The 20,997-nt window shown below is 42.3% G+C and overlaps 1 protein-coding gene across 1 annotated transcript in view; it reads left to right on the forward strand.

The window, feature by feature from the left end:
- The first annotated feature begins 13,041 nt into the window (after window positions 1-13,041).
- MACC1 (MET transcriptional regulator MACC1) overlaps window positions 13,042-20,997 on the forward strand; it is a 29,897-nt gene continuing 21,941 nt past the window's right edge. The window contains exon 1 of the mRNA XM_083578597.1: window positions 13,042-13,209. The gene's annotated coding sequence lies outside the window, so the exon portion shown is untranslated. The remainder of the gene's footprint in view (window positions 13,210-20,997) is intronic.

Consider the following 20,997-nt stretch of genomic DNA (forward strand, 5'->3'; position numbering starts at 1 on the left):
TTTTATCATCAGCTTATAAAAACAACAAAAGCTCACTTTTCAGTCTATTTTAGATGGCGATAAAGAGTTCTCAGGGTGCTCTACGTTTTGCACGTGGAAATTCCCTTCACAAAGTTGTAAGCCAACAACTAAAAATGAAGGTCAAGTATGGGTTCAGCACTTTTGTTTCTAAGCGCAGTCAGGCAGTGCTTCAAAACAAAAGTGCTGAACCCAGACATTTCCATTCTAGATTTCATGTTCTGCACTCAGTAAACCCAGTGGTTCCAGAAATAGAGCCTTGTGGATACGCAGCAGCTCTTGATGGTTCTATATAATTGCACCATATCTGAGTTTTCAAAAAATATCTAGCATAGAGCAATGGTTCAAAAAAAGAAAAAAGAACTGTGAAACTATTCCCTGATTCAAATGTCACTTCAGCCATGATCTGACTAGAAGTCCTTAGGAAATCACAAACTTTGAGGCTGAACTCCCATCTATAAAATGGGGATACTCATGCTGGTCTGCCTTAATCGGTGCTTTTCTTCTGAGGGGACGCAGGGGTACGCATACCCCTAAACATTTTGTGAATCTAAGTTTGGCCTGATTGAGGGGCAGTATTTCAATATGAGTAGGAAAATGAGAGTACCCCCTAAGCATATATATATATATATATATATATATATATATATATATATAAAGAAAAAAAGCACTGGCCTTAATAATATATACAGTGGTACCTTGGGTTACATACGCTTCAGGTTACAAACGCTTCAGGTTAAAGACTCTGCTAACCCAGAAATAGTACCTCGGGTTAAGAACTTTGCTTCAGGATGAGAACAGAAATCGTGCTCCGGCGGCGTGGCGGCAGCAGGAGGCCCCATTAGCTAAAGTGGTGCTTCAGTTTAAGAACAGTTTCAGGTTAAGTACGGACCTCCAGAACGAATTAAGTTCTTAACCCGAGGTACCACTGTATATTACTGTTATTTAAATTAATTGCAGGATTGTTGAAAGGATCACTGCAGGGAATGGGAATTTATGGCCCTCTACAGGTTGCTGGATTCCAGCTATCATAAGCCCTCAACCAGCATGGTTAATGGCCAAAGATTATGGAAGTTGTAGTGCAAGAAAATCTGCATAGCCACGGGCTCCCCATCCCTGGATTACTGAGACGATGCACTGATTTGAGCATTTCATATCAAGTGCTGATCAGTGTTTAGGGACCACAGGCATGACACCCTCAACAAATCTGAAAGAGGGGAGATATACAAACTATCCATTTCCCATCTGACCACCTTGAACACCTTCTGGAAAGTGGGAGGGGAAGCCCTGTTAAGACAATGGGTCTTCTGCTACTCTGGGGGCACTAGCAAATGCTCTGCCTTGCCACTCTCTGGAGCCAGCCTTGATCATTAATCATAGAATCATAGAATTGTAGAGTTGGAAGGGATCCTGAGGGTCATCTAGTTCAGCCCCCAGCAATGGAGGGTCCCAACGCAGGGATCAAACCTGTAACCTTGCCATTGTTAGTGCTGCAATCTAACCAATCGAGCTATCCAGGCTGTTGAATATAACATAATTATGTTCCCTTTTACTCTGTATGCATATGTTTTATTCCTGACTCTCCCATTATTTCAGATATAATCTTATTGAGCTTTATTTTTATGTGGTTTGAACCACGTAAATAAAAAATTATCTAGGTATAAAAGGCAGCTAGTGCAGATTGAGCTGACTGATCCCTGAAATCCTATACATGTCTGTTGTTGTTTAGTTGTTTAGTCGTGTCCGACTCTTCGTGACCCGATGGACCAGAGCACACCAGGCACTCCTGTCTTCCACTGCCTCCCGCAGTTTGGTCAAACTCATGCTGGTAGCTTTGAGAACACTGTCCAACCATCTCGTCCTCTGTTGTCCCCTTCTCCTTGTGCCCTCAATCTTTCCCAACATCAGGGTCTTTTCCAGGGAGTCTTCTCATGAGGTGGCCAGAGTATTGGAGTCTCAGCTTCAGGATCTGTCCTTCCAGTGAGCACTCAGGGCTGATTTCCTTAAGAATGGAGAGGTTTGATCTTCTTGCAGTCCATGGGACTCTCAAGAGTCTCCTCCAGCACCATAATTCAAAAGCATCAATTCTTCGGCCCTCAGCCTTCTTTATGGTCCACCTCTCACTTCCATACATCACTACTGGGAAAACCATAGCTTGAACAATACCGACCTTTGTCGGCAAGGTGAAGTCTCTGCTTTTTAAGATGCTGTTTAGGTTTGTCATTGCTTCCCCTTCTATTTGCCAGAAGGTAATGGGACCAGTGGCCATGATCTTAGTTTTTTTGATGTTGAGCTTTAGACCTTATTTTGCGCTCTCCTCTTTCACCTTCATTAAAAGGTTCTTTAATTCCTCCTCACTTTCTGCCATCAAGGTTGTATCATCTGCATATCTGAGGTTGTTGATATTTCTTCCGGCAATCTTAATTCTGGTTTGGGATTCATCCAGTCCAGCCATTCGCATGATGAATTCTGCATATAAGTTAAATAGGCAAGGAGACAATATAAAGCCTTGTCGTACTCCTTTCCCAATTTTGAACCAATCAGTTGTTCCATATCCAGTTGTTCCATATACATGTCTACTCAGAAGTAAATCCTGCTGATTTCAATGAGGATTACTCCCAGGTAAGTCATTACTGTATTGAAGCCACAGTTTGCCAGCAACAGAGAAGGCATTTCTGTGTGTGTGTGTGTGTGTGTGTGTGTGTGGTGGGATTTAGGCCAGTAACAGAGATCAAGAATATCATGCTGCTCCAAGATTGTGAAAACCACAAAACATGGACTGATAACGTGTGAGGAAAAATGAACCATGCAAGAATATAAAAAGCAAAGTGTTCCAAGAGAATCTGGTTGTAGAAACGCAGTGACAGAGGAGATCAGGTGACTCAAGCGTTCCTAAACTGCCTTCCTAAATCAAGCATTTTAATATTCCCAGTGGCACCCACAAATTGAAAAATCAGCTTCAGTCTCTCTGCTGTACTTTGAAAAGGATTAGCCCAGGTTGATCCCTAACTATACTATACGACAACCCATTCCACATGTGAAGAATGCATTTATTATGACTGTGATGATAGATCCAACCTCAGTGGTATTCGTAGTCAGCAGTCCCCAGAGGACCATTGCCTTAATGTTTGGACCCAGACTGTCTTCTGAAGTTACTCCTTGCATTAACCATGCCAGAATGTGTGTGTTTGTGTGTGTTTGTGTGTGTGTGTGTGTGCATTCCACAAAGCTAGGTACTGATTTCCCTCTAAATTGCAGCTTTGACCATCTGTTAAACATCTATCATAAGGCCCGTGCAACTGAGGCAGATGAAGCAGGTGTATTGCTCAAGGTACAAATAATTCTGGCACAATTATGTTCCAGGGAGAGTTGAAGTGAACAGTTGCAGGCTCCCTTGGTACAATGTAAATCACCTTCCATGCATCTAATGAAGGGTGTGTGTGTGTGTGTGTGTGAGCTGGAAAGTTGGGAAGAGCAGACTTTTCCTGGATTTTGGCAGGCTAGTCCTGCGAAAGTTCTGACATATCTAACTAGCAGTACCTATGCGGAACAACTCTTCTTGGCTTCTGTCAGAGCAAAGACTTTCAATGTGGTTACTGGATCCCACCATCCAGTATTAAATGTGAGTGGAGGGAAGTCTGTACTGCCATGTTCTGCCCAAACAGAAGCCCCTGGAAGTCTGAACCAGTAAGTCAATGCCATCTTTCGTTTATCTGTGTTTTGACTAACTTTTTCCCCCTGTTGATACTGTTAAATGGTCACCCTATCTTTACCTACAGGCACTGTCTCCAGACTGTCAGTATTTTGCAGGACAGATTCAACCACACAACAAAACTTGAGCTTTGCACGTAAAAAGTGGATTAAAGGGCTCTGTCATGTCGTGCAACTGTTGTGCACACCCACAATCTCTGACCAGGGATCCCTGCACTTACCTAGGGTTCACTTTCCGTGGATTTGGTGGACCCAGCCTCCCACGTTCTGCTCCTGCCATGTTTTTGACCTCACCACCCCCAGAACACTAAGGACAGATGGGCATCATCAAGGGAGCTTTCTGTCTCTGAACTGCGAACAGCTTTCCAGAAAAGGATCTCATTCAGAAATCTTTTAGGAGGCACAATGGGGCCAATATTCTTTTTTTTTACTTTCTCACAACAAAATACATGAGTTTTGTATGGGGGAGGGAACTAGTTAACACAAGCATTTTAGTAACATAATCTCTCTCTCTTTTTTTGGAACTGTGACTGATTTTTTTTTAAATTTTGCTTTATTGAACGGCTGATTTATTTCATTTCAAACATCCAACAATTATATTTTCCGTCAGACCCTGAAGGATCTTAAGTAACGCTACCAAGCCTGGTGTAAAAATGGATTTCTACTCAGTGACGTCACAGCTCCACTTAGCCTCTAGGATTTCTGTCAAAACAAATACATCTTCTTCTCCCATACTTCTTCCCCCCACCCTCTGCAGGGTTTACACTTCCTTCTTCAACAATCATTTTTTAAAATGCCAGTGATAATTTTTCTCTGTCTGGTATTAAATTCCCTGAAACGATTCCCTAAAACTATTCATGCCTTTTACAGAAAATTCAGTGGATCCAATTAGTTATTTCTCAACCTTTGTTTCGAAGATGTGATTAATGTCACTGAAAAATAAACACGTGCACAGCAACTAGTTTTAATTCACGGAGAAAATTTTAAGAGGTGCCTTCTCTCTTAGCAACATTTCCAAAGTCAATAGCATTCAGCGGATCTGGACCTGAGCTTCTTGACTGAGGCTAGGGGTAAGCAGCTTAAAACGCAGATATCAATTCTTCCTGCTGAATTCCAGTTTCATTTGCATGTTGCTGTACACACCAGGGGGGATGCATGTGATGTGGATTAGCTGTTTGGTTTCCCTGCACCTGCAACTGTCCCCTCCAACCCCTCTTCACAAAGCTACCACCTGCACATGTGCAACAGCTACCTCAAATGTACACACCTCAGCTGAACTATGAAGTTGAATGCAGCTTATGTTTTCCAATCAGGTGGAAGCTGGTTTGAGGGGAAAACATCAAACAGTAGCATTTCTCAAGAAACTACAGCATGGGTAGACAAACTAAGGCCTGGGGGCCGGATCTGGCCCAATCGGCTTCTAAATCCGGCCCACGGACAATCCGGCAATCAGCGTGTTTTTACATGAGTAGAATGTGTCCTTTTATTTAAAATGCATCTGTGGGTTATTTGTGGGGCCTGCCTGGTGTTTTTACATGAGTAGAATGTGTGCTTTTATTTAAAATGCATCTCTGGGTTATTTGTGGGACATAGGAATTTGTTCATTAACCCCCCCCCCAAAAAAATATAGTCCTGCCCCCCACTAGGTCTGAGGGACAGTGGACCGGCCCCCTGCTGAAAAAGTTTGCTGACCCCTGAACTACGGGATAGATACGGATTGTGGCCAGTACACTGGAGCCAGAGTACATGGTAATATGTACAGAGTCCGAGCCTTGGTGGGAGGAGTGTGGGGAGGGGAGTGATAATCTCTCTTCATCGTTAATAAGACCCTGTTTCACACAGATAAAGCAATTATTTTGTAACAGTTTTGAATATGCACTCTGGGCTTGTTGCCAGCCCACTGCCTAATATAAATCAGTGCTGCTCCACTAACTTCATGACCTACATACAGATGTGCAGTTACTTCAGTTCTTGAATCACATCATCTTAATATCAAGCAGCTCTGTACATTTAGTTTAGCTTTAAAAAAAGGTGTGTCAAGTTAGGGAACTACAGAGAGGTTGGTAATGAGGCTACAACAAGTGGGACCTCCAACAAAATGTTGCAGTATATCTTCCCCTCCTAACAGGTGCACTGCTCTTCAGGATATCAGACATACAGCCATGGCTTTCTCCTTGATATGATAGTATAGTATAAGCCGTCAGAAGCTCAATCATTCACATTTAGGATCAATAGTGGTATATTATTTAGAACAATTGAGGCTTCAGAGATTTTATGGCTAAGGTAGGAATCCTTAGTAAGCGCTCTCTCTCTCATTCTCTCTCTCTCTCTCTCTCTCTCTTATTATCTCTCTCTCTCTCTTTTAATACTCCAAGATTTTTTTAGTTTGCCATAGTTAGGTAAAAAGTGTCTATGATAACTTTGGGATATGTGTTTTAAAGAATCTTTGGACTTCTTTATGTTAACCCTTTACAGTACGTTCCAATTTCATTTTTGTAAGTTATGTTTTTAAGAGCCACTGTATTAATGTTGTCTGTTGTTTAGAACGCCTGAAGTTGGGTCTTTTTTATTTGGAAATGTGTTGTGCTACAATGAAGAGTTCTGCATTACCGAGCACTGGAGCCTGTTCTCCTTTGTCCATTTGTTCCCCTTTCCCCCTGTGCAGAGAGGTTCAAGCAGGACAGTTCACCCCACATCTCACAGGTTTTCTGATCCAGTGGATAAGCAACACCCCACTCTCCCAATGACCACTGACCATATTCAGGGGCACTTTCAGACCATCACTATTTTCAGGTGGGATTCAATGACACATTGGCAAATTGATGTCATGTGCCGAAAACCAATTTGGGGCTCTTGCACAATGGGCCTGCTTCCTCCAAAGACGTGACTTTTTGTGAGTGACGGGAAGATGCTGTGGAAAGTGTGGGATAATGCTTGATTTGATGCTACGTCGTCTATCCCCCTCCTCCAACAAACCAGAGTGGATGCTTATTAAACAGCAATGTTGTCCAATCTCCCTGCAAAGAAATTGGCATGGATGCTCAATAAACAGATAATCCAGAAGCACTCTCCATCTTAAACGGACTGCTTGAGGCGCTTATCTCCTTTGTTTTTAGTCCCCCCCCCTTGGTACTTCTGCAAACTGCAGAGCTCCCCGAGGATGCTGAGACTTCTGTTTCTCCATAGCCTCGTTTTGTTTCTAGTCTTGTTGGCATGGGTGCTCTGAGTTTGCATGCTCGCATATACACGTCTGTGGCATAGTTAGGCTATGAATAGACAACTGTTTCACATATATAATATGATAGCTGCTTTCAAAGAATGTAGATCAGATACTTTAAACTTTTCACACTGGACTAATTCTGGTGCCACTTCACTTTGATTAGATTCCAAATGCACAATGGAGTACTATATAAAGAATCATTTTACATGACAGCCTTGTAAGCTAAATTCTTTTCACTGTCACTCACAGGAGCCTTTGCAAGAGAATCACGTTACATTACAAAGTCACCGCTCCTTATTTAATAGGGAAGAAAGGCTGCCAATCCACACTTTTCGAAGTATGTCACATTGAAATCAGTAAGAATTACCCCAACTAAAGGACTCTAAGATCAGATTCTCAGGCTGTGCGCATACTCCTGTTCACTCTGCATCCAGTCTACTTCCACCACTGGACTGGAACACACGTGAGTCACAATCCATATCTAACAGGGATCTATCATGTCGTTTCTTAGGAAATACTGCGTTTTGATGAGCTCTCCCCAAAACCATCCTCAATCTGAATGGAGAAAAAGAACTTTAAAATGGCAATGTGTACACAGTCAGACATAAATGATTGTCAAAGAAGAGCTTCCTCACTACAACAGCTCCAACTTGTGGACTTGCCTTGAAACTACAGAATTTATTAGGTTTGATCAAGTTAGCATTTATGAATGCCATTTAGTGCATAAGACGAGAGTGGCTGGATCGGAACAAACAACTATCTAGTTCAGCATCCTTTTGCACACAGTGGCCAGCCAATAGGAAGGCCACAAGAAGGACATGAGCCCCAAAACACTCTCCTACTGCTGTTCCCCAGGGACTGCTATTCAGAGGCATGGAGTCTTTGAACCTGAATAGTATATACAAGCCGAACATTTAAAAACAGCACAAAGCGCTTATGTGCAATACAAATCAGTGCAAAAACTCGACTACCACCACCTGAACACATAAACCCAGGTAGCATAAAATCAACAACAACAATGCAAAGGGGAAAGAAATTGGTTCAAGAATTTAAGAAGCATCCAAGCTGTATTATTGAGGAGCTGGGATAGCTCAGTCAGTACAGCATGAGACTCTTAATCTCGAAGTCGTGGGTTTGAGGCAAATTGGGCAAAAGATTCCTGCATTGTAGGGGGTTGGAGTAGATGCCCCCTGTGGTCCTTTCCTACAATTCTATATACCTGCTGCAAATTAAAGGTTAACAGTTTGGGGAGAATAAAAAAAGTCTTCTGTTTGTGCCTAAAGTTCCATAATGTAGGCACCAGGTGATCTTCTCCAGGGAGTATCTTCTGTAAATAGGCATAGAAGACCCCACACTGGTTGCTGAATGCCAACACATTAATTTTGACCTAAAGAAAAAAGTGCTTTTTGTTTTTAATTATCTTATGGGTAAATCTCCCTGAGATGGTGGTTTAGGAGGCAATAAATAAATAAATGACGATGATGACAATATTAATATTAAATATGAGTGAATATTTGGGTATCCTGCCAACCTAGCAGTTTGAAAGCACGTCAAAGTGCAAGTAGATAAATAGGTACCACTCTGGTGGGAAGGTAAACGGCGTTTCCATGCGCTGCTCTGGTTTGCCAGAAGCGGCTTAGTCATGCTGGCCACATGACGCAGAAGCTGTACACCTGCTCCCTCGGCCAATAAAGCAAGATGAGCACCGCAACCCCAGAGTCGGTCATGACTGGACCTAACGGTCAGGGGTCCCTTTACCTTTACCTAGTCCTTTGGGTAACTCAGCCCCAAGCCAATTAAGCCCTTAAAAGTTAAAACAACACTATGTAGTTGGTCTGCATACCACTCTATGTCATCAAAGTGACTGTGGATCCATATAACTTGCCAGGTTCAGTTCCTGGCACTTTCAAAGTTCTCCAGTGGCAAGGCTGGGAAAGAGCTCCACTTGTTTCCTTGATTAGTTGCTGCCAGTCAGGGCCAGACCGATAGCACAAGTCAGCATTTGACAGCGTCATATGTTCAGATATGTACTGTGTATCGCGGCTGTGTTTCTCAGGTGCTGGGCAAACCCCTGCTATGTTTTGTTTGCAGTTCAGGCCTCACCTTGTTAGTCAAGGTGACTGCTCCTTTCTAATTATTAAGTCCTAACCACAAGCTGTGCAATAACAGTGACACAGTAGCCAAAACTCGCCTGATTGTCCAACCAATGAAACTGTGGAATGATTCTTGCCACGTGAATCAGAAGGCAGCTTGTTTTCCTTTCCCTGTATGGCACGTGGGTTCCTCTGTCCACAGATACTCTGATTAAAAGGTCCCCTCAAGACTCTCACTGTTTTGCAGGAGGGATTCAACTGCACACCAGGAAATTCAGATGTGCACAATTAAAGAGCTCTTGCACAACAAAACCCACTTGAAGCAAAAAAAAAAGAAGGAAAAAAAAGAACTTTGTACGGTAAGGAAAGTGACCGGAAAATGCACTAGAAAGGGCAGGATAACAACTGATTGATGGGAAGTTGCATAACGTCTGTTTAGTTCATTTGTATACCACTTCATATTTCAGCAGAAATCTCTAAGTGGTTTACATATCCTAACAAAGAGGAAGCGGAAGCAGCAGCAGCAGCAGCACCAGAAGAAGAAGAAAAATACAAATTCCACAAATTCTGCACAATGAATTCTCAAAAACACACAGGTGTCATAAAACCTCCACACAAACAAATCATGATTGCTAAACAAACAGTGCCTCTGTGCATATAACCTCTGTGCAAGCTTTTTGCAAAAAAATCAGGATGAACACTCAATAAACTGGTTGTCTGGAGGCAAAATTAGTTCTTAGTAACACCACTACGTTGAACATTCAAAGCAGCTAATGATGGACTCATCTAAATGTGAATGCCTCACGCTTAGGGACAAGGCTTTTGGTCATTGTGGAAACATCTCATCAAGTAGAATTTTTTTTAAAAGGTGATTTGGAAAACCATCTCCCAACATTTTGTATATGCAATAGCTCTCCTTTCAGAAATATCAGAGGCCTGAAATTATTGAAATGTGAATCCTAATTTAAGCTTCCATTATACAAAAGCCCTAGCACAATGAATTAATGCCAGAGATTAATTAAAAGGTAATACAATACGTTGGTCCATATACAACACCTGGAGCTGCCAGTAGTCAGCTTGGCACTTTAGGAAAAACCATTTTAGCTGTCATCTCTTTAGACTGCCAGCACATTTATGAGCAGCATTTGGAAAGCCAGTCCTTGCTGCATTGTCTAAGGTGAAATAGTCACTGTTAGTTTATTTAAATGCCACATTTTCCACAAGTACACCTGTGCTCATTTTTAAAAAAAAACAAAAGTTTAAGCACAGTAGTACATGACAATCCATAATAAAAGGTACAGATAACACAGGGCAGGAATTCTAACTTCAGAAGGCATGGGGCATCCAACACATTTTGCAGTGACAATAAAGGGCACTTCCGGACAACCTTTATATTGAGCATTCATCCTGGTTTGTTTGCAGGGAGATTAGAGGATGTTGCCATTCATTCCGATTTATTTATGGGGAGGTTAGATAGATGACATTGTGTGAAAGCAGCTGATATCCCACACTTTCCAATGTATTTCTCTGTCACTTTTAAAATTTGATCTTTTGGGGAAGTGCTACAGTTTCATCAACATAAAGTGCTACAGTTCCAAGAGAGTCCCTGTGTCAAATTGTGGCTGATCGCCTGATGATTTAGTACAGTATTAAGCACACAGGCCAAGAGCTAATGCAAACGGAGGTCTTCTGAGGGCTGCTATTCTATATATATACATTGATTAAAATAAAGGGGTGCGGGTGGGGAATTGAAGGTAAGAGTTCTATACATTTGTTTTCTGTTAACTAAATACAATTGAACTATCAAATGACAAGACCCCAAGATAGAAACAACTGGGTAGGCTGAAGTCCACTCCTGGACTCTAGAGAGAACCAGGCAGGGACAGCTCCAGAAAAACTGGTTACGTTATTATGGGCCCAAGGATTCTATAGAATCATATAATTTTAGAGTTGGGAGGGATACCAAGGGTCATCTAGTCCAACCCCCTGCAATGCAGGAATCTCGACTAAAGCATCCATGACAGATGGCCACCCAACCTCTGCTTAAAAACCTCCAAGGAAGGAGAGTCTACCACCTCTTGTGGGAGTCTGTTCCACTGCCAGAAAGCTCTTACTGTTATAAAGTACTTCCCGATGTTTAGTCAGAATCTCCTTTCTTGTAACTTGAATTCATTGGTTTGGGTCCTAGACTTTGGAGCAGGAGAAACAAGCTCCATGTGACAGCCTTTCAGATATTTGAAGATGGCTATCATATCTCCTCTCAGTTTCTGTTTTACCTGGCCAAACATACCCAGCTCCTTCAACCATTCCTCATAAAGCTTGGTTTCCAGACCCTTGATCAACTTGGTCACTCTACTCTGCACATGTCCATAACCTTCTTAAACTATGGTGCCCAGAACTGGACCCAGTACTCCAGGTGTGGTCTGACCAAGGCAGAATGGAGCGGGACTATTACAGTGGTATCCTGGTTTAAGAACAGCTTAGTTTATGAACAACTTGGATTAAGAACACTGCAAACCCGGAGGTAGGTGTTTTGGTTTGTGAACTTTGCCTTGGAAGCAGAACATGTTTCGCTTCCTGTAGAGTGTGTTCCATTTGTAAATTGAGTCCCCCGCTGTTATGGGAAAGCACACCTTGGTTTAAGAACACTTTGGTTTAAGAACAGACTTCTGGAACGGATTAAGTTCATAAACCAAGGTACCACTGTACTTCCCTTGATCAGAACACTATATTTCTGCTGATGCAGCCTATTAAAAATATTAATATATAGCAGCTGGGGGAGTGAATTGGATAGCAGGAAATTTTTTTTGGGGGGGGGCATCTACTACACAGAATAAACTTTGCCACTAGGGCAGAAGTCAAGTAATCACAGAAGGCACAGTGCAAATAAAAACAAAGGTCTAAAATCAGGATAGGCTACTTCAATCAAGATTAGGATTTTTATCTTCTTTTGAGAACCCAGCCAGGATAAAAACTGAATGGGAGACACATAGCACTCACACCTTAATGAAAAGTGCATTGTGCGGGTAGCATACCTGCCATTTTGGATGCCACACTCTCATGCTGCACTCTTGCCCAGGAAAAAGGCCCTTTTCGGAGCAACAGCAAGGCGTGAGTCACGTGAATTACCCAGGAGCAGGCCTCAGAAGAGCAGGCCTCTCCAAAAGCTGGGATAGTATGGAGTAGTGCAAAGTTGTGGCTAAGGGGGTCAGACTAGGACCTGGGAGTTCAGAGTTCAAATCCTCAACTCAGCCATACTGTGTGACCTTGGGCTGGTCACAGTCTTTCAGCCTGAAGCTATCTCACAGGGTTATTGTGCAGATAAAATAGGTGGAAAAGCATGAGCACTATGTTGAGCACCTTGGGGGAAAAGAGGGATATAAATATTAGAATGAATGAATGAAATAATGATTGATTGATTGATTGATTGATTGATTTTGCAGCCACCAGCACCAGTCATGTCTCCAACCTTTCCTGCACCACCTCTTAAGACGTCACCTGTTCTTTTGTTTTCCCTTAGTGGCATTTCCCTATTTCTTCTATACCCAACAACTAAAACATTCGTGCCACCCCAGCTTATCTGCCTGGCGACAGCTCAGAGTTTCTCCTATCCATAATCCGGTCTTTCAGGTTTCGAGGCTATTTTTAAAGCTCTCACAGCTTTGAAATCTAAAAAGCAAAGAATTCGCCCCAGCATTCCTCAGCTCTGTTATTTCCTCTCTACTCTTTAATTCCCATTCGACCACAGCAGGGCCAAGCCGAGCAAACTCCGAAGAAAACAAAATCCAGAGCCCGACTGCACTCCCCCTCTTTCTTACTCTCTCTCCCGCCCTCAGGTGAAACTTCAGTGGCCGGACTAGCTTTCCCAGTTTCAGGTGGAGGCCCAGGTGAGTCGAATGGACTTATGGGTAATGTAGTTCATTTTTTCTTTCAGTAGGAGTTACGAGGCGGCATCGGAACTCAGAGTCCCAGAAAGCCTTGCGGCCTCCAACCCACAAACAGAAGGTGTGTCTTCTAATTAGAATTCCTAACCTGTTCACTTTTTCTTTTTTTTTAAATTTCAAGCCAGCATGGGATCCCCAAGAGCGCTTTAGAACACGCTTGTCTCCAAAGCAATGCCCTTAGGATAAGCAGCTGCTGCGGATTTGAAGGGAGAAAGGACCAAAGGTACGTGGGTTTTGTTTCACCTTAAAGTTTCAAAGTTCAGGTGAGGGGGAGATGGGCGGAATGGGGTTGGGGAGACAACATGGATATGGACAGATTTGCATGTGGGGTGGATCCGCTTCCTGATCGCGCTCTGCGACCATCTCTTTTCCTTTCTTTTACAAATCGGCACAACGCATGTATAGCCTCAGCATCCGAGCCGCATTTTACCTTCAACTAAGAAGGAGCTTTCGCTGCCATCGCGCCCCTAAGTTTGGGGCAAGTTTATCCTGCTGTTTCCACGTAGAAAGCACCTGTGGGCATTGCAGCCGACTCCTAGGTGCCGAGGTCCCTTCGTCCCACCCACCCACTCATAAAATATATGAGGGGACCGCTCTCCCCAAAGCTAATGGGCGCTGCCATTCAAATAGTGTGCATGCACTACAGCATGTGATCGATTACCCAATGCTGTGATCGATCATGTGATCAATAATGCGGGGTGGGGAATACCCCAATATTTTATTCAAGTTGGCTCCCGGCCTGTGGGCATCACTCCCCATTTTATAAAATCATTTCTGATGTTTGTATCAATAGGAGAACTAATTTTAAAACCCAGAGCAATTTACAAGGTTTCATACACTCCCAGGGCACTTTTGCTTTTTAGTCCATTAGCTTCTTGGCTTGAATCTTTTCTTGTTACAGGGCTCTTGGCCCATGTAAGCTGTGGAGTCGTTTCAGAGATAAAGTAGTCCCTGCTGGCTTCCAGCATAAGACATTGGGTGATAACCTACGAATGTGGTTAAGAGCCCCCTGGCATGTTAAACATCGATTCTGTGGAAGGGTTAGCTTAAAAGCTGATCAAAACAATGCCCCGATAACTCCTTTTATGAGGAGTCAACACTACTCAGTCCTGGGTAAAATGACAGTTCTGAGGTCTGCTATTCTTTGCCTCACATCACAAAAGAAGGAAACATTCAATTATACATCTTATTCCTAATCCTAGCGATATCTTTTACAGGATGTGACTCAATCCAAATGGCATGGTAGTGCATTATATATGACCTATTATAGCATAAAGAACAGAAAGTGTGTGTTGCTAAAAGGTTTTACTGATGTAATGTAAGACTTTTGACTGATGAGAGAATTTGAACTGGTTGATTGATGGGCCAGAATCTGAATATGAGGATACAGTAGGTGTTTGTAGCAGTTGTACTTTTTGGCCCAAAGCTTTAAAATGATGAATCACTTGAAAGTGGAGATACAATTATTTACATCCAATTCAATGTGAGTTGAGTTCCATTTGTGGGATGGTTTTTTTGTGTTTTTTTTTTTTTTGAACCACCGCTTGTGTCCTGTGAAAAACCACATTTATGTGTTGGGAAACCTATGAGATCAGTGTGGGGTATAGAAGGATGTCACTGGAGGAGGTAGCAGACACTGAGAGCTTCCCCTTGGTGATGGCCATAGATCAATGGTAGACTATCTGCTTTGCATGCAGAACATTCATGGCATCTGGTAGGGCTGGGAACGTCCCTTGTTTAAAACCCCAGAGAGCTGCTGCCAGCTAGCATAGTCTGAGCTGGATGAACCAGTTGGCATAAGGCAGCCTCTTCTGTTCCCTGCCCAAGCTGAAGTGCCTTCCATTTGTGATTGGGCCACTTTGGAACCAACCCACTGGAATATAATGGAATTCAACATTGCTTATGCTGTTTTACTGTTCACACTGCCTGGGGTGGAGGGCAGTACATTCAGAGAATTCTGGGCTGGCTCAGTCCTGCAAACTGCCTTTGGCAGCTTTCTTTGGGTTAACCACTGGCTGAGATCCTGCCAGTGGTAGGATACATATGGTCTTATGTGTTATCCATCACTGCAACTGTTTCAGTCACCAAAATGTTGGTGGCTTGAACTGCTGGTGGGTCTGGGCTGCCAATTTTCTTCAGCAGCTGTCAGATGCACCAAATTGGGATTATCTAGCTAAATTTGGAAGCCTCTGGACCAGATGCAGCAAGTTGGTTACGATAACTGTACACAGCCTTTCTCACTGTGATATACAAACTGCATTAGAGCTTGTGCACAAAATTATGTCGAACCACAGTTTACCCTGAGGCTAAATGATGACTGGCCTTGAAGTTTACCTCATAGCTATTTAAAATTGGATGGACACCGCTGCATTTGCTAAGCTAACTCGACAGTATCCTGTAGCAGTTTGCTCAAAATACTAATTAGATGCTGTGTTAGTCGTCGTATTGAACATAGCTTTCTCTTCTTTATAATGATGGAGAGGCTATTAATTCACTGTAAGAAAAGTTGGTGAGGGAAGAGATGAGGGGGAAAATACAGTTAAGCTAGCATAGTTCTTTACTGACAGGTTTTTGTCTTCCAAAATAACTGGCGCTATCCTCACTCATAGTTGCAGGTTTTTCTGCTTAGCAATTTAGAAACCTTACCGCTTTCTACGCTTCCTGTAATCTCTTTCCTTCTGCCAGTTACTTGTAAAATATTATCTTGTAATAAATACATTAACCGGTCAAAATGGGATTATATTATCAATTTATAAACCGTAATAGACGCAAAACTTTCATATTTAAAAGCCACCCCCTCCTTTAATCGCTTCTCTGCCTGAGCTTTGCACTCAATAGACACCCTCATTAAATTGCCCATTACGGTGCTTGAGTTTTCAGAGAGGCTTTGGTTAATTCCCAGCTGTTCAGTGTCTGCCTTGCATTTGAGTTATTTCTTCCCTAAGTGCTTTATTCTGCATTTTAGTTATAGCAATTTTAATTGGCTTCTGTGTTACATTTCAGGCTTTTTAGACTTTTTTCATAATCCTATCAAACTTAGATTTATTAATGGTGTTTTTTCAGGCTTGGCTTTGACACATACCTTCTTTGGGTTAAGTCACACAACCCTCTTGGCACAGTGCTTGCTCCAGAGAAAACTTGATCAGCATGTGTGTGTGCGTGTGTGTGTGGAGCTCTGCATGGATGGACTGATTATAATTTCTAGTCTTGGTGTTATGTTAAAAAAAGGATATCTGTTTGGTTAAGTAGATGTGTGATTCATTTCTTTCACATAGGTATTTGTATGGTTTTAACAGATATTATTTTGTGTGTGTGTGTAGTGTGTGTGTCTTAATTCTACCAATGCTTGATTGTTTTTAAATTATTGTTTCCCCCTATTTTTCTAGCTGTTCTTATTTTTATCTGTAAGCTGCCTTGTGCTCCTGTCAGGAAAAAGGCAGGGTAAAAAGTACCGTAATAATAATAATAATAATAATAATAATAATAATAATAATAATAATAATAATACAACCCTGGGGTGGGTTATTTGAATCTCTGTGGCAGTTCTTCATAGTTTTGGGGGTTAGTGGGAAGCCTCTTGATATTCTAATTACCTAATGAAGTTATTCTTCACTACTGAGAAACTTGTTGATAGTTTCTCTTCAGTTCCAAGGTCATATCATGCATGACCTTACCCCTAAGAAAGTAATTGCCAATTCATACCTTGATTTTCATTTGATAAAATTAATGCATGTGATGAAATTGTGAATGTTTGTCATGAACGTACCCTGTGTGGCAACGTGAGATTTCTTAAGAAAAATATTGCCTACTGAAAGGAACCTGGACTAGGTAACTGAGTGGCCTTTCAAAATAAGAGCGTATATTATCTTTCATTAAGAGATTGAGACAGAGATGGGGGTCCTGTGCCTCATCCCCTCAGATGCTAGACTCCAACTCCCATCAGCCCCTGCCATCATGGTCAATCATCAGGGCTGATGGGAGCTGGAGTTCAACATTTGGAGAGCCACAAGGCAGTGGCGTAGCGTGGGAGGTGCAGGGGGGGCCGGCCGCACCGGGCGCAACATCTGGGGGTTAGGGTTAGGGGGCTCAAATCCACGGGTTAGGGGGCGCAAATTACTTGCCTTGCCCCGGGTGCCGACAACCCACGCTACGCCACTGCCACAAGGTCCCCATCGCTGCCTTAAGGCAACCCACCCACTGCATGCATATTTCGAATTGTTTAATATGTACAGTCAGGTCTTTCCTCATCTCAGACTTGAGTGGCACTGTCTTAGTTTCATTACACAACCATATTCCTCCAAATTTCAGCACGGTACAGTGTATTTAATGGCAGACTGTGTTTTACTCTTTCTGTATGACTGATTGTGCAGGCATGTACTGAACCTGCACTTATGATATACATTGCTATCGGCAAGGAAGCTTGGTTCTCAGCCAGGGAATGTTTCTCTTAGTTTTCACCTTTGTGACAAAATATGAGCTGGTGTCCTTTGCTCAAAGTGGAAGGCTTGTTAGGTTCCTGTGAGTTCAGAACACCCAGGGTGACCAACCAGCATCCTCAAACTTTTTCAAAAGATTCTATATATTTCTGAAATATGAAGCATTAACGGGAAATAGACTGTAAAAGCAGATCCAAATCACGCTCAACTGTCCATTTTTGTGTGAAGATAAATTTACTCTACAAAAAGCCTTGATAGAGTGCAGGCGGCTGTGGGATTGTCAGCGACTGGCTTTAAAGCTACTGAGCTGTAGCACTCCTGTTCAATTTATATTTAAGAGGCAATGATTTTCAGTTCTAATGAAAAGCAATAAAGGTTTAAAAGCAATGAAAGAACCGGTGGGTTGTGTTGCCTGAACTTCCTGAAGTGGCTGGGGGAATAACAGTGATATGGGGCAGAATTTTCCATGGAAATTTTGCCAGTGCTGTATTTTTCCACGAGTACTTTTTGATTTCATAAGTTCGTCATTAACAACGAATGGGTGCCGATTGCAAATACAATATTAGGCAAGCTTGGCAGTTTCAGAGTTGTTAGCTTTGTTCGTTAAAGGCAAGTAAAATAAGCAAGCTGAGTTATATCCCTCCCTGTGGCATCAAACAAAATTCCAATGCAAATTAGCTCACTTGGCCTAGGAAATTTTCTGGTCAGAAAATTTTCAAGAAGATCCATGTCACTGGGGAGGAAGAGAGTCAAGAAGATGGGTGGAGAGTGAGGCGGGACTCTTCAGTAAGCGGGGTTGCCATATATCTTTTTGTGGTATGTTTGTTTGTGGCAGGTGAAATTTAAACAGGTATAGCTTTTCATTGTATCTCCATCCCAGGAAAGACCATAATGTTCGTATTTTTTATTGAAAGGAGTCCTGCCAGCTGATATAGTTGACATCCCTAGAAGATAGTGGAGGAGGAACTCGCCATATGCCCCCGCTCTCCAGTCATCCCCAGATCCACAAATGGAAAAAGTGGCCTACATTTATGGATCTGCTTAGGGCAGGGATGGGGAACCTGTGACCCTCCAGGTGTTGCTGGACTCTCAACTCTGATTAGCCTTTGCAAGCATGGTCAACAGTCAGGGATGATGAGTCCTAGCAACATCTCTAAGGGCCCATGGTTCACATCTCTGACTTGGGGATACAATAAGGAAGATGAGGCAAAGATGAGGAGTAAGGGCCAAATCCTCTTCTTCTCTAGCTCTTACTTCCACACGCCTCCCTTCATCTGAGCTATTCTAAACTGTTAATAAATTGAGAGGAGGGAGGAGGTCAGCTGGCCTCAGCACATGCAGCAGAATGAGGAAGAAAAATCCCGAGATGATAGACTAGATGAACTGGAGGTGTGGAATTGCATTATCAGGCTTTCCCAACCTCCAGTCCCCAGATGTAGTCCAACAACGTATGGGGGACCCAAGGATGGGAAAAGAAATTCATGCAAATCCAGTGCTAGCATTGTAGAGAGTGCAATTGGAGTAGAACTTTTCTTCATTTTATTTTATTTGCAGTATTTTAGAGTTTTAACATGGCACACCTCCACCTGCATGCAACTTGACACCTCAGCAGGCCATATGTCTAGACCAGGAGCCTCTCTGGAAGTCAGGGCTGGGCTGTCTCCTTGCTGCAAGGCTCCTATATTTTAAGGCTGCATTTAGTGTGCCAACTTTGAATCCGTCAGCGTAAATGCTAGCTTGTCAGTTGTAAATGCTTACTTAAGCAATGTCTTTATTAGGAACATATTGGCAGAGACGCAAAATAATATCATTAGCTACCAAGTGCAACATTTGCAGTGTTCTACTCAATCTTGTGCATTACTAGTAGATCTTATGATGGTTTTTGAAATGATGTTGGCTTCTCTTGCCATGTCATCAGGAATTATTGGGGTGGACTGAGTTTTGTTTCTTGGTATCCTGTAGTTTTATGCACTTTGTGGTCAATACTTGCTTGCTTGCTCTTGTCCAATCAACATCCATCCATTTCTGCTTTGGGCAAAATCAGAAATCCTGATACAGGAACTCGAAGGGAATTTGCTACCTGGAGAAATTAGAACAAGCCTAACGGCTATCTAGGCTCCTAAAGCAGAAGAGCTAAGAATGGAAAAGTCAATCACCAGATAAATTTAGTGTTGAAAAACAGGTACATGTATCTGCCTCCCATGATCTGGACACCTTAGTCAGAACAATCTGAAGCAATACCTCAGGCTGCATTGTCTTCTGTTGCTGGGGAAAACAAAGATTATTTTGTAACGCACTGGAGGATTTTGCTGCTGTGGTGGCAAAGTCTGGCTTCACTCGTTAGAGCTGAAATATATTTCACTAAGAGACGTTTTTCTTTCCCTTGTGTTTTTTAGCAGGCTTGTCAGCCCAGTAGTACCCGTCAAACCGAAAAGTTCAATGCTTAAATCCTCTCTTTGGGTAATGCGTCCCTGAAACTATTGATGCCCATTCCCCCCTGTCAATCCTTTCAGGAGTTTTGTTTATTAGGCCAATATATTTATTGAATGTCAAGCAGTATAATATTAGAAACACATGAGTAAAACATAAAGGTGATTCGAAGATATATATATTAAAAACCCAGGATACTGAAATAGAGCATTTAAAATTGCTGTGTATTTTAAAAGTTCACCAAGGAGCCAGAAAACAAGCTGAGCAGTGTGCCCAGCTTTCTGAGGTAAACTCTTTAAATGTCATGCTAGCTAGTCTCCCAAGAAATGCCCGAAGGATGCTCTCAAGTGCTTAAATAGTGTAAAAAGCTCTCTTTTTTGGGTCTGCCACAAGCAATTTAAATTGGCATTTATTACTTTTATAGAGCATGTAGCTCAGTCTCCTATAAAGAGACTAGCTAATAACTGGCTGCTTTCTCACACTAAAAGAAACGAGGAGGAAACAGTTGTGCCACAGAGAAATATGGGGGCAACCCCCCCTTCAAGCTCTTGACTTTCTTTCCCCCTGCCCCCAACATTACCTCCTTCAAATGCCATTTTATAGAAGTAAACAGCTGAGTAGGGAAAATGAAGGCCCAGAAAAAATTGGGAAAAACCATATTGTGTTATAAGCCAGATTGTGTTTTAAGCCAGTAATGTGTACACTGCCTGGAGTTGCTGTGAGTTGGGGGTGCTAATTGAGCAGAGCTCTGATCTGAAGCTCTTTTTCTCCCCTCCCACATTCACAATGACTGCCTGCTTCTTTTTCTGTTTTATGGAAATTATGCAGGTTATTTTCTTAGAGGCACTTCTATGACGTATGCCATTTTCATGCTAAAGCCATCACCTACAAAACCACAGGGAAGGAAGCCAATCCATTTTTAATTCTCAACCCCAGTCAACTTTTAAAATGTCTAGCACAAAAAAATCCCTGCATCTATATACTTCGGATATTTTGCAGGTTTCTTACATAGAATCATAGAATTGTGGAGTTGGAAGGGACCCTGAGGGTAATCTACCTGTAATACATGATACCTAGTGGTGTGTCTCTCTAATATATGCAATTTTCATCTAAATTGCTTCACAAAATAATAGAGGGGTTAAAAT

This window comes from Podarcis filfolensis (assembly GCF_964270895.1).
Source record: "Podarcis filfolensis genome assembly, chromosome: 12".
Lineage (NCBI taxonomy): Eukaryota > Metazoa > Chordata > Lepidosauria > Squamata > Lacertidae > Podarcis > Podarcis filfolensis.